Source organism: Panthera uncia, chromosome B1 (assembly GCF_023721935.1).
Source record: "Panthera uncia isolate 11264 chromosome B1, Puncia_PCG_1.0, whole genome shotgun sequence".
Lineage (NCBI taxonomy): Eukaryota > Metazoa > Chordata > Mammalia > Carnivora > Felidae > Panthera > Panthera uncia.
Window position 1 is genome coordinate 12033803 of NC_064811.1, and position 13709 is coordinate 12047511.

Here is a 13709-nt window from a genome sequence, read left to right on the forward strand (position 1 = left end):
CTCTGACTGGCTAATTTCACTCAGCATAATACCCTCCAGTTCCATCCACGTTGCTACAAATGGCCATATTTCATTCTTTCTCATTGCCAAGTAGTATTCCATTGTATATATAAACCACAGCTTCCTTATCCATTCATCAGTTGATGGACATTTAGGCTCTTTCCATAATTTGGCTATTGTTGAAAGTGCTGCTATAAACATTGGGGTACGAGTGTCCCTATGCATCAGCACTCCTGTATCCCTGGGGTAAATTCCTAGCAGGGTTATTGCTGGGTCGTAGGGTAGTTCTATTTTTAATTTTGGAGGAACCTCCACACTCTTTCCAGAGCAGCTGCACCAGTTTGCATTCCCACCAACAGTGCAAGAGGGTTCCCCTTTCTCCACATCCTCACCAGCATCTGTAGTTTCCTGATTTGTTCATTTTAGCTACTCTGACAGGCGTGAACTGATATCTCAGTGTGTCTTTGATTTGTATTTCCCTGATGATGAGTGACATTGAGCATCTTTTCATGTGTCTGTTGGCCATCTGGATGTCTTCTTTGGAAAAGTGTCTATTCATATCCTCTGCCCATTTCGTCACTGGATTATTTGTTTTTCGGGTTTTGAGTTTGGTAAGTTCTCTATAGATTTTGGATACTAACCCTTTATCCAATATGTCATTTGCAAATATCTTTTCCCAGTCTGTTGGTTGCCTTTTAGTTTTGTTGATTATTTCCTTTGCAGTGCAGAAGCTTTTCATCTTGATGAGGTCTCAACAGTTCATTTTTGCTTTTAATTCCCTTGCCTTTGGAGATGTGTTGAGCAAGAAACTCCTGTGGCTGAGGTCAAAGAGGTTGTTGCCTGCTTTCTCCTCTAGGGTTTTGATGGTTTCCTGTCTCACATTTAGGTCTTTAATCCATTTTGAGTTTATTTTTGTGTATGGTGTAAGAAAGTAGTCTAGTTTCATTGTTCTGCATGTCGCTGTCCAGTTCTCCCAGCACCATTTGCTAAAGAGACTGTCTTTTTTCCATTGGATACCCTTTCCTGTTTTGTCAAAGTTTAGTTGGCCATACCTTTGTGGGTGCAACTCTGGGTTCTCTGTTCTATTCCCTTGGTATATGTGTCTGTTTTTGTGCCAATGCCATGCTGTCTTGATGATTACAGCTTGGTAGTAGATTGGCCTCTTTTATACTTAATCTTATCTCTCATTTTACAGACCAAGAGGCTGAAGCCCAGAGAGGGCAAATGACTTGCCTCAAGCCACAGAGTGAGTTTCAAGAAGGCAGAGCATCCAGGGAAATTTGTCCACACTACAGTGTCTGCTGCCTTCCCCAAAGGCAAGAGGCAGCAACAGGAAGAGTCAGAGAGGGAAGGGAGAACCCATTAGAAGGGGTAATCATGCATAGTGAGTTGCGGGTATTTATGGCCCATGATGACTCTTCCCATCCCCCATCTTGAATTTGTTTTCTTTTTTTTAAAGTTTATTTATTTTGAGAGAGAGAGAGAGAGAGCCCATGTGCAAGCAGGAAGGAACAGAGAGACAGGGAAAGAGAGAATCCCAAGCGGGGTCCACACTCACTGTGGAACTTGACACAGGGCTTGATCTCACAAATCGTGAGATTATGACCTCAGCTGAAATCAAGAGTCGGATGGTGAACCGACTGAGACACCCGGGCACCCCAATTTTTCTAATTTAAATGTTTTCTGGCCTCTATTTTTAGTTCTTGTTTTATAGAAACTATTTTGGTCACAGTAGTACATTTGTTTGTTCATTTATCCTTATGATTTTTGCTGAAAATGCTTCAAACTCCTTGGGGAATAAGGCAAGGAGCAAACAACAAAAGAAAGCACAAATCACAGGGATTTCCGAGCATCACCTGTGGTGTTGCCTCATGGAAGAGCTCCTGGGAAGAAGACTGAAGCCCGGGCTCTGCCTTGCATGGCACACAGCTGCATACATCCAGGGGACAGGGGAATGATGGGTATGTTTCATTTAATAAAATACAGAGCAGCCTCAGGGTGAAAGGTTATGAGAGCCCTTGGCAGGCCTGGAGAGAAGTTGAAAGACACAGGATCAGGTTAAATTCCCTGCAAGCTTCCATTACAACTTCAGTTTCTTTCCCCTTCCCCACTCCTTGGGGGATAGTGTTGTTTTTCTGCAAGAGAAACTCTAGGAGGAGAGGGTTGTATTTCTCGGAGGAACTTTACCCTTGTTCTTATCTGCAAGCAACAGCAGAGATTTTTAAGGGCAGACCGGGATTTCTTTTTAGGCAGTAATAAAAATCCTTGAAAGTTCCAGCTCACATCATTAGTTCCCCAATACTATCACAGCACGGGAGTTGGAGAAGGGGCCCTGGGCCCCAAGACCTCGTTGCTGGTGCTTGCTGAGAAGATGGCCCATCACGGAATAGTCTGATTACAGAGAGTCGACTCACTGAATCAGCCCTTCCTCAGACCACATCTTTAAAGAGAACTTTTCAGGAAGAGTGGATTAAATAGGTATTCATTAGAAGGCAGATGAATTATCTCATGGGAACTCAGACATTTCATCCTTTAAAAGTCCATAGCATCATGGTCATTGCCATATTTTAGAGCACCTACTTTGTGCTAAGTCATTGAAGATCATTATCTTGTTGAATCTTCATGGTACTCTGTGAATTGGGCATTATTGTTCCCCTTTTACAGATAAAGAAACTGGGGCTCAGGGAAATAATGACTTGCCTTGGGTTGCACGGCTAGAGGTGAGAGTGTAAAGTTTCAAGCAAGGTCTGCCCACCTTCAAAGTCAGGTGGGATCTGGGAGTAAGACAGGAAGCATGCTGAGGCCCCTTTCAGTTCTAAAATCATCACTACTGATCCTAATATGATTTACAAAAGCAAATTTGATGAACCACATTCCGTCAACACACATTTTCCATCACATTTCTCCATATTTTCATCAAATGGGCATGTTATTGCTAAAAATAAGTAGAGAACATCTTGAGAGAAGGCTAGCTCCCGAGCAGCCCTCCTGAAGGGCCCCTGTTGGGAGCAGACGAATGTCCAGGGAAATACTAAGCCCACAAAGCCCAATCACTTTGTTGAGTGCTCATGGGACCCGTGAGCTCCCCTGTGAGATCTCTTCTGTCCATACAATGCCTCCAAAAACACTTTACCTTTTGGTGCAGTAACCTGGCCCCATTTTTTTTCACTTGGTACTGTGATCCTTCGAGAACCAGCTCCATGTTCTTTCTTCTATAGTGTCTTTTTTGTCTCTTCCTCATCCCTTTGACCTCTAGGAAGACTATCACTTCATTGCTAAGCTCCTAGAACATGCTCTTAATTTCTGGACTGTCCTTGGAGCCAGGACACATGCAACAGAGTGATTTGCAATTGTTGGAAGGTCCCTGCCCAAGGATTCAAAGCCCGTGTGAGGGGTCCCTTCCTCCTGCCAAATGCAGGGACCATTAACAGTGGGAAAGCACACAAATGAGCATTTTGCTGTCTTCCTCTGTCCCCTACTTCATTCCTTCTGCACTACAAGATAGGACATTGTATTTCTAAATGACCAAATCTCTCTAAATTCAGAAAACGAAAGGTAAATTTTATTTTGCTAATGAACTGGACCTCTGCTTAAAGGGATTTTGTGAAGGGCATAGAAGATGGATGTATAGCCAAGAGAAGAGGCCATAGCTCTGAGACTAAGAGATAAAGAGGGTGTGAACAGAAACCCAAGTGGTGATTGGACAACGCTATTTCTCCCCTTCTCCGCCCTTTTGGAAGAATCCTGACTCCTGCTGAGTTGCTGGGCTTTTGTGCTATAGAGATGGGAAAAAAAGAGCCAGAAAGAAATAAGTCTGAGACCAGCATGGGGGATAAAAGCAAGAACAGGACTATGGAGTCATGGACTTTGAAAGTATTGGAACAGAGAGTCAGCATTGAAGATTGTAGATACACATATCGGCAGGGTGGGACAGGAGAGTAATGGAGAAGAGAAAAGGAAGGGAAAATAATTTTACTAAGCATGGCAATAGACAGCTAATTTGGTCATCTTTAAAGTCCTCTGAGAGGTGTGTAATTGGAATTCAACCTGGTGGCCTTTGTGGCTGGAATGTGTTTCTGCGGGACACTGAGCCTAGACAGATTGCTTGGGGTCCTGAGGTCTGCGTTGGCTGCAGAAGGAAAACAATGGCTATGAGCTGCAGCCCACAGAGAAAGACGGGACGAAAAAGCATGAATTATGGAGAAGCCATGGATGGAGTGAGCAGCGTGCCCCTAGGCATTTTTTGCTGGCATGGCCTTTTGTGTGTGGCTTGTTGGCTTCGCAGAGACTGGACATCAGCTGGCCGGGCCAGACCTCTCACTTGACTGCAATGAGTATAACATTTTGTGGGGCACCTGCCTCCGGGGTAGCAAGGACTCTGTCCCACAGGACGGGTTTGGATGGGGTGACGCTTGCCTGGGGCTGTTTTGGAAGTCAGGGATGGAGAAAGCAGGGTTGTCAGACACAAGCGTGAGAGAGGACTTCCAAAGTCTAAGTGTGGATAGGAGGAGAGGAGGGGGAAAAGGGGAGAGAAGTCCCTGAGAGTCTCAGCAGGGGGTGGAGTGAGCAGTGGAAATTCCATGGTGCTGACACAGCCAAAGGAGCTTTTAAAAACAACATTGTTCTAATGCTCAATTTAAAATTGCTTGTTTTTCCATGATGTAAACCCCTTCTCCATCTCCCCTGGCTCCCCTGCAAATAGTCAATGAAGTGCGCTGTGCACGTGCACTCACAGATCGTTCCTGTGAGCTGTTTCGTGTCATTGCTGGTGAACTTGAGGAAGGATTTGAACTTCACCTCCAGATTAAGATTTGTAGAACACTGTTTCAGCAGAAGCAATATCTCGAAGGCAGAGAAGAGAGAAGGCCATAATAATATGATTGTCACCCCCCCCCCCACTCCATTTTTGAAATATTGGCAGAAAGCTTTGGGATTTTTACAGGTTGTAAAATGAAGGTTCTAATCCTATCAAGATTTCAAGAGCCTGGGAGAAAGCAGACATTTCTGGTCACATGTTATTGGATAAGTCTGTCTGTCTGTCTGTCTGTCTGCCTCTTCTCTGTGATCTCTCTCATCTTAAGCCTGTGTACAAGAATCTACATGTAAAGCTATGGGTCGGTTGAGAAAGATTTTATAAAACCCCTTTTAGGGATTTTTGCCTGCCAAGAGGATAAAGGGGTATATAGAGGCAGTGGATGGGGAGAACCTACTCTACGCATTACAAATGCTTCTCGATTTTTCTATCATGTACAAGATTTTCGGTAGGGAACCTCTATATAAGATATAGCACCACATAACTTAGTATATAAGTGAAATGTACATATATGTTTTAGCTTAATTTTGCAAAAATTTTGTTCATTGCTAGGTACCATAGCCAGCAAAGCAGAGGCATATTATACCTCAGCTCAGGATTGGTCATATAAATCTTCCAACAAAGCCATCTATCATATCTCATGCCAGGAGTTATTCAGTGTCTTTTATTGCTCATATAAATTGTCTTTATCAATATCTCCCTTCAGGTCCGGCTCTGTTAACCCCTGGGTGCCCACAGCATGTTGCTAGTCTTAGAAATGCACCGTTATCGTTATGGACATGTTAGTATCTAATCTGGCCATATACATTTCAGGCTTTTCTATCTCCATTTGAGTGACCTGGGTGTCTCCCAGAGCTTCCTGATAAAATACTGCTTTCTTTGCTGTAGTAGACTTATAGTTTACTTTTAAAATAACTCACTTGAAATTTAATAGGAGGTTTTAAAAGTCACATCTGATTTAAGCCACATAGGTTCCAGCTTTTAAGAACACCCTTGGCACATCAACCTTGGGATTTTCTGAGCTATGGACAGGAAATCCCAGCTTGCCATTGTGTTGTGCCTCATTACTGTAGTAACTATATATCAAAACACGACACAACACAACAAAAAGACAAACTGGAGTAGCCTATTAATAAACCAATTGACCCACGATAAACAACTGAAGTGTCAGAAACTGTGGACACATCTTTTTTTGTGGGGGGGGCACATCTTGTTTTAAAAGTAAAGTGTTGGAGTGGCACTCTCAGGAGAAGGGAAAGAAAACACAAACCCTTTAAGATATGAGCTTATTAGAGGGACGCCTGGGAGACTCAGTCGGTTAAGCATCTGACTTCGGCTCAGGTCATGATCTTGGAGTTCGTGGGTTTGAGCCCCGCGTGGGGGTCTGTGCTGACAGCTTAGACCCTGAAGCCTGCTTCAGATTCTGTGTCTCCCTCTCTCTCTGCCCCTCCCCTGCTCATGTTCTCTCTCTCTCTCTCTCTCTCTCTCAAACATCAAAAATAATTTAAAAAAGATATTAACTTATTAAAGTCAGTGATCTTAAAAAGTGAAGAAATCACCAGATCAATGATCAAGCTGCAATGTAAAACAGTAACTAGTGAGGCTTCTGGTTTTTTCCTTGCAAACCTAAGCATCCTTGAGGAAGGAATGGGAAGGGGTTAGGCGAGCATTCAGCTTCACAGGTGAAATCCTGAGCAAGAAGCCTACACCAACATCCTCTCTCCCAGGTCTCCTGACACTCCTGTGTGAAGATAGCAATATTCCCATAGTACAGATGAGAAAACCGAGGCCCTGGAAGAAGGGGTGGGATATATTGTCACACATCTAAATCTCTTTGGCTTTCAAGCCCAGCATCTTGCTACTCTATCCAGCTACCCCTGTGCCTTTCTGGTACTCACGGTTCAGTCTTTTTAGGCTCCTCTGGATACCCCTTCAAGATTCAGTAATAGATCTCCAAGCAGAGCATTTACATTCTTAAACAGCATCTCAGCTTGACGGGGGAATAAAGAAATAAAGTACAAGTAGCTCACTGCTCAGTCTCCTTTACAGAACAGCATTTGTTTTTGTATGGTGTTGATTTCATAGCGCTCCCTGAAGGCATCCTTGCTGCTCAGGGAGTTCCTCCTGCTGTTCCCCTTGTTGGATTCCACTTTGATTCCTTCCATGGAGAGAAGTCTTGCTTTTAAAGATACACACACACACACACACACACACACAAACTCTATTCTAACGTGGCCTTGATTTAAAATATGAGGAGAAGTGTCTGATTTCAGCTCAGGTCATGGTCTCATGATTCATGGGTTCCAGCCCCGCATCAGGCTCTGTGCTGACAGCTCGGAGCCTGGAGCCTGCTTCAGATTCTGTGTCTCCCTCTCTCTCTGCCCCTCTCCCGCTTGTGCTCTGTCTCTCTCCGTCTCTCGAAAATGAATAAATGTTTAAAAAATAGATAAAATAAAATAAAATACGAAGAGAAATTTGCACGCGGTTGTGAGCTCAGAGAGACACAGACACCTCCATGCTCTGCTGGTAAGTATGTTCGTCAATAAAACTATTTTGCAAAGGGATTGTGAAAACCTCTGAGCTTAGTCATTAATTGTGTTTCCAGAAATATATCTTAAAAAACAGTAATCTCAAAGGTAAAAAGCACTTTGTGCATAAAGAGATTCCCTAGGGGTGTTGTTTTTAGTGGTGGTGAAAAAAATAGGCAACAATTTAACTGCCCAACAACTGGATAATGGTTATGTGAACATAATGCATCTACTAATAAACAGGATGGAACCAGTAAAAATGATGTTTATGTATATTTCAACTTTAATGTGACAAATTAAATATATATATTTGCATCATTTTGTCTCCAAATCTAACTAAAGTGACAGTAAAGGGTTAAAAAAAAAAACCCCGCCAAAACCATAAAACCATTGAGTCCAAGATAATGAGACAGGAGACTAAAGCAGGTGGCAGGTATCAGCACATTTCTAAAAGCTGAAGAGCAGATTTACTGCCAGTCACTGGGTTCTGTGGCTGTGAAAGCTGAACCGTAAGTACCCACGGGGGTAAAGATAAGAAGGAAACAGATCCAAGTTACAGAATCCTGGAAAGGTCAGGGACTCATGGCATCAGGTAGCACTGGAGGCAGGGAACGTGATGAGCTGAAAGCAAAAAGTTTGCTTGGAAGTTCTTACGGGAGCAGTAAGAGCCTAGATTGTTTCCCCAACTAAGGCAACCACCCTGCCCCATCTGGTAGAAAACTGGGAGCTTGTTCTCCGCAGAGGCTAAACCACATAGACTCTGGACTCTGGACTCTGGGGCCCAAGACATAAGAAAAGACAGAAGCACTATAATAACAAAAAAAATGTGCATTGTGTGGGAGTCTACGTACTCAGCTGCGAAATTCTCCGTCTCCTTTTCCCAACGGTGCTAAGAATGTGAACGAGCAAACCTATAGCCTCTCACAGGAGGTTAGAGAATTCTCCGGGTAGAAACTAGTAAGCCTAGGAAAAAAATCTGCAGATACCAACAGCTGTGGAGAAAGTTGCTGAATGATGGCCACGTCCAAGTCCCATCACTTTGAAGTCCGTTACTTGGTGAAACTTGCTGACGCACGGAGGTTCCAGGCAGCAAACGCCTCAGTCCTGAATAAGGGTGGATCATCTGCGGCACCTGGGTGGCTCAGTTGGTTGAGCCTCTGACTCCTGAGTTCAGCTCAGCTCATGGTCTCACAGTTTGTGAGTTTGGGCCCCACGTCTGGCTCTGCCCTGATGGCGCGGAGCCTGTTTGGGATTCTCTGTCTCCCTCTCTCTGCCCCTCCCCTGCTCCTACGCTCTCTCTCAAAAATAAATATATTTTTTTAAAAAAGAGTGGGTCATCTGACATTTGCAGAAAGCATCTAATGTAAAAAACAATAGGCACCCAAACAAGCCATCAACAGAAAGAAACCCAGAGGCAATAGACACAATGTGGTAACTAGAAAAAAAATTCATGACACAATCATTAATACTACTTCCTTAGGAAGGTAAAACAAGGTATTATATCCATGAAAAGATTTTAAAGGAATATTCAGAAAAGTTTAACAAATCATCTTGGAGACGAAAAATATATATGAGAGTAGGAAGATTAAAATTTAGCGAAACAGTTGGAAGGTGAACTTAAAGCGATCTCCCAGAAAACAGAATATAAAGTGGAAAAAGCAGAGGGAAGTTCCAGGAAGAGCAAATAGAGGAAAATGAAAGGAGGAATCCATGGAAATCATATAAGAAAATCTCCCAGGGATGCCTAGATGGCTCAGTTGGTTAAGCATCCAACTTCAGCTAAGGTCATGATCTCGTGGTTTGTGGGTTTGTGAGTCTGAGCATCGCATTGGGCTTTGTGCTGGCTGACAGCTCAGAGCCCGGAACCTGCTTCGTATTCTGTGTCTCCCTCTCTCTCTGCCCCTTCACTGCTCACACTTTGTTTCTCTCTCTCTCTCTCTCTCTCAAAATAATAAACATTAAAAAAAAATTAAAAAAAAAGAAAGAAAATCTCCCAGATTTTAAAGGGCACAACACAAAGGAGAGCAACAACAACAAAAGAGACCCTTATCAGTGCGTCTTAGAACAAAATTTCAGAACATTGGAGATAAGAAGAAGATCTTAAGTCCTCCAAAGGGAGAAAGCCAGCAAACTTACAGTGTCAGGAATCAGAACGACATCAGACTTCTCAACAGTTGTGCTGGAGGCTGGGAGGCAAAGGAGCAGCTTTAAATTCAGAAGCTAGTTACTCTCCATTCCAGGGTTCTGTGTCCAACAAATGATTATTCAAATGGGGTGCTAGAACAAAGACATTTGCAGCCATTTGAGATCTCAAGAATTTTTCTTCTCATGCTCCCTCTCTCAGAAGAATATGTCCGCAACACAAGTGGAATGAGATTAGAAGCTGGGGGGTATGAGATTCTGTAGAGTAAATTTAACACTGCAGAGCAAGGAGAGGCTTCACGGGGTGACTGGAAAGGATGGTTTTACAGCAGCCTTCGAAGGGTACCGAGCGCCGGAAGAGCTGAAGCAGACGCACACTGTAGAGGTTTTCTGACAGAGGTCCGACTGATGCGTGTGTTGAGAGGGGTTCTCAGAGGGTTTGAAAAGGGATTTGTGATAGGTAAACAGAAAATTTAGCAAATTGAATGGAAGGCAATTATTAACTTGAGGGAAAATAAAATGTTTCAGAAGGGAAGCCTAATAAGGTATAAATAACATGTACACAAATCAGTCTGATATGAGTAGATCAAATATTGCTATAGAGCTACACCGGAGACACACAGGGAAGGAATGGTGAGTGCGTGTGCGTGTGTGCGTATGTGTGTGTGTGTGTGTGTGTGTGTGTGTTGATGAACATCACGGAGACTGCTGTTTGTCCTCCCATTCCAGTTTTCCACTGTGAATTTATCAAATTTGCATCTGCAAAGATCCAGAGGTCAAGGCCGGTATGGAAGCTTCGGGGTCCAGCCTGAAGAATCTTGTGGCCTTAGATGATGAACATATGACAGCCTGTGGACAAAAGATCAGGAGGACCTCCTTGAATATTCTAAATAATTTCAGGACTGGAGACTGTGGGGGAAGGCATCCAAATGATGGTTGCGATTGGCTTTCTCAACACTATATATATAAAGTTTTGATTATATTTTTATTTGATATGCAAAAAAAGCAATAACATCTTTCATGAACCTCAGTATTATGATGGAAATCACACCTAATAAAAAAAAGTAATTGCAATGCCTAGTGGTGAGGGCTGTGATAGATGAGGCAAAGGGTGCTGTGGAGGCAGGCAGGTATAGCCTAATCCAGCCTTCAGAGTCAAATGCTTTATACACAAATCTATGAGCCTCAGCTTGGAAAAGAACAATCTCCAAAGACTAGAGACTGTCAATGTTACTCCATGAAGTACCAGAGGATGAAAATAGAAATAGCAACAAGAAGAGTTCAGATAAATGACTGGGTGATAGTTCTATGGATGTGTATTTTGAGAAGAGATTGAAGATGTTTAGAACACCTTTTCTTAGGAGGGATACATAAAAGTGAACTCTCTGGGTGTCTTCCTATCTTTTAAATTAGACAGCCGACAGTAAACCAAGAACACTAACAAATTAGCCTTTGTGGTCATTGTCAGAGTTGGAAATACAATGTCACCCACTGTGGGCTCCAGAATCACAAGGCTTTGAATCGGAGGAGACCTTAGAATCTTATCCCCTGTCTGAAAGTGATTAAATGGGTTAGTAGTTCCATTTAGCACCTACCGTATTATAATATTTTATTTGTATACATAATGCTATTATATCATAATCCTCCCCATTGGAACTCTTTGGGGGCAAAATGGCCCTATCCTCCGACAATTAGCTTTAGATTGTCAAATAGGCCTGTGAACCATAACAATAGGACTTCAGCCACTTCCCCCCGACATTCTCTTCCTCTTTGTCTCAGAGACCAGACTTGAGGAGTCTGGGGACTCCATTCTGGGGAATGGATGTACTTAAAAAAATACTTCTGTAGTGGAAGGGAAGATGAAAGTCACCCTGTAAATCAGATGATCTAGATACACATTGCTCTTTTGTTTGGATTTCCACTTATCATGTCCTGACCTGTAATAAAGTCTTCTTAGAGGTTCCTCTTTGGCATCAGCAAAGACAGGGCCATCCAGAAGAGAACTGAATAAATCTCACCAAAGCCCTCATTTTACCAGTGGGAAAAGGTGGGCATGAAGTACAGAAGGATCAAGTGTTCATGGTCATTGAGAGCTGACAGAACATTCCTTTGTTTCTCTATTCTAGCCTCCAAATTGTGAAGATTCCCGTGGTTTGAAATAGGCAGATCTTTTACCATGAAGCTCCAATGCCTCTGGGAACATTCTTTGACTCCAATTTATTCAGTCATTGCCAATTTATCCAATCAACTATTGCCATTTTTGTGGCATGATTCCCATCAAATATTAAGTAAACCAAAAAAAAAGGACCCTAGATAATCTATGTAGTGGTCTATTCTTTTTATGTGTATGAATGTACATTCAATCTTGTGGCCATGAACATGAATGAGAAAATTTTTCCTTTTGGAGTGATATTCTACCATCAGAGGATGTCTGGTTGCCCAGAACACTTCTGAGAAGCATCTGCCATTAGAGCAAGTCTCACAAACAATGATGCATGGACCAACTTCAGCCCACAGCCTATTTTTTGCAAATAAAGTTTTATTGGACCACAGCCACAATCATTCTTTTACATATTGTCTATGGCTGCTTTCTCAAATGGCAGAGTTGAGTAGTTATGGCAGAGACTAAAATATTTATTACCTGGCCCTTTACAGATATTTGCCAGTCCTTGCATTAGAGCATGCTTTCTTTTTGTAGAATATTGGTGCTCCTGTCATACTGACTGATTGTAAATCAGCTCTTTCTACAGTCTTCTTTTCAATTCCTTCCATGATTCTAAACACATCCAGAGGAAAAAAAGGTATCGTGAACAGAAGTTTCCAAATGTGACTGATTAGAATTTCTTGGGGGAACATTTACATTAAATGTTTCTGGGCCTGTTCCCAGAGATTGTGATTCAGTAGGTCTGGGTAGAGCCTGGGAAACTTGCTTATATATAAATGATTCTGGTGCACAGGCGGGAGTGAGTAACCCCATGAAAGCACGTGGAAGTCGGAGACGGAATGAACAAGATATGAACACTGACTCAGTCTTACTGTGTCACCATGGGCTAATCACTTCACTGAGACTTGGTTATCTCATCTGTAAAGTGAAAACAACAGTTCTTCCTGCATAGGAATGTTCTGAGGACCAAATGAGATAATGGTTTAAAAATGTCTAGCACTGCACTCGCACATAGTAGACACTGGGTTAATGACCGTGTCCTTTCCTCCACTGGAGTCCAGGGCTTTGGAAAGCACCTCAAGCAGATTTTCTTCACTTTGCCTGGTGTGTTCCATTTCTATCTCTGTTTATGTTAATTTTGCTCTCGTCAGACTACACCTGGACCCACAAGACCTTCTCCATATGTATTAAAGCTAAGGGTGGTTTTTGCAAGCTTGTTTCAGGAGACACTCAGGAAGTTGAATGGCCCTAAATGGCTTGTTAGCCACAAGGCTGCCAACAGTCTTGATGAATTCTGCTAAAACATAATGAAGCACAAGCTTTTCCAACCTTTCCGATTTTTGTAAAAAACCTTGATGCAAGATGATAGACCTTATAAATTCCAAAGACAAACCACTGGACAAATTGGGATGCTATTTAATTAGATTCTCTTTCCATAGAAATAAAAAGACTAATTTTGTCTCTTTGCCTTGGCATTCTAAATTATGTCCAGCAAGCAGTCTCTGAGTAGCAGACAAAGTTGAGGCTTTGCCCGTATGTCCTCTTGCCCTGCCCAAGTTGACCAGCAGTCCCAGAAGACTTGCCAGTGGGCTAGCTACTTGCAACCTCAAGTAGCTTTATCTCTCATCTTTTTTACCTAAAGACTTTCTCTGCACCTCTGGAGCTTGGTTCCAGTAGTCAGACACAATCTGGAAATAAGGGAACCAGGGGAAGGTAAAGTCCTCGGATAATTATTCCAGACCCTCTGCTTCTAGTGGGACAATACTGAGGGGTATTCTATATTGTTCTTTAGAGGGTCCCCAGTGGGATTGAGTCTCACTTTCCCAAAGTGCTTATCTACTGTCTAATGTATCCCTTACTATCTTTCTTTTATTTTATGCCTCAGTTTCCCCCACTCCTCACTTGGGCTTTATGGGATCTTCTTCCAGATAAACTGCCCGTTCCTAAGTCCTTGTCTCAGGTTCTATGTTTGTCGGAAGTGGGTAGAAAAGGGGCCTTCCTATTCTCTTTAAATCACAATATAAGGAATAATGACAGGCAATATTTGTTGAGTGGTTACTAT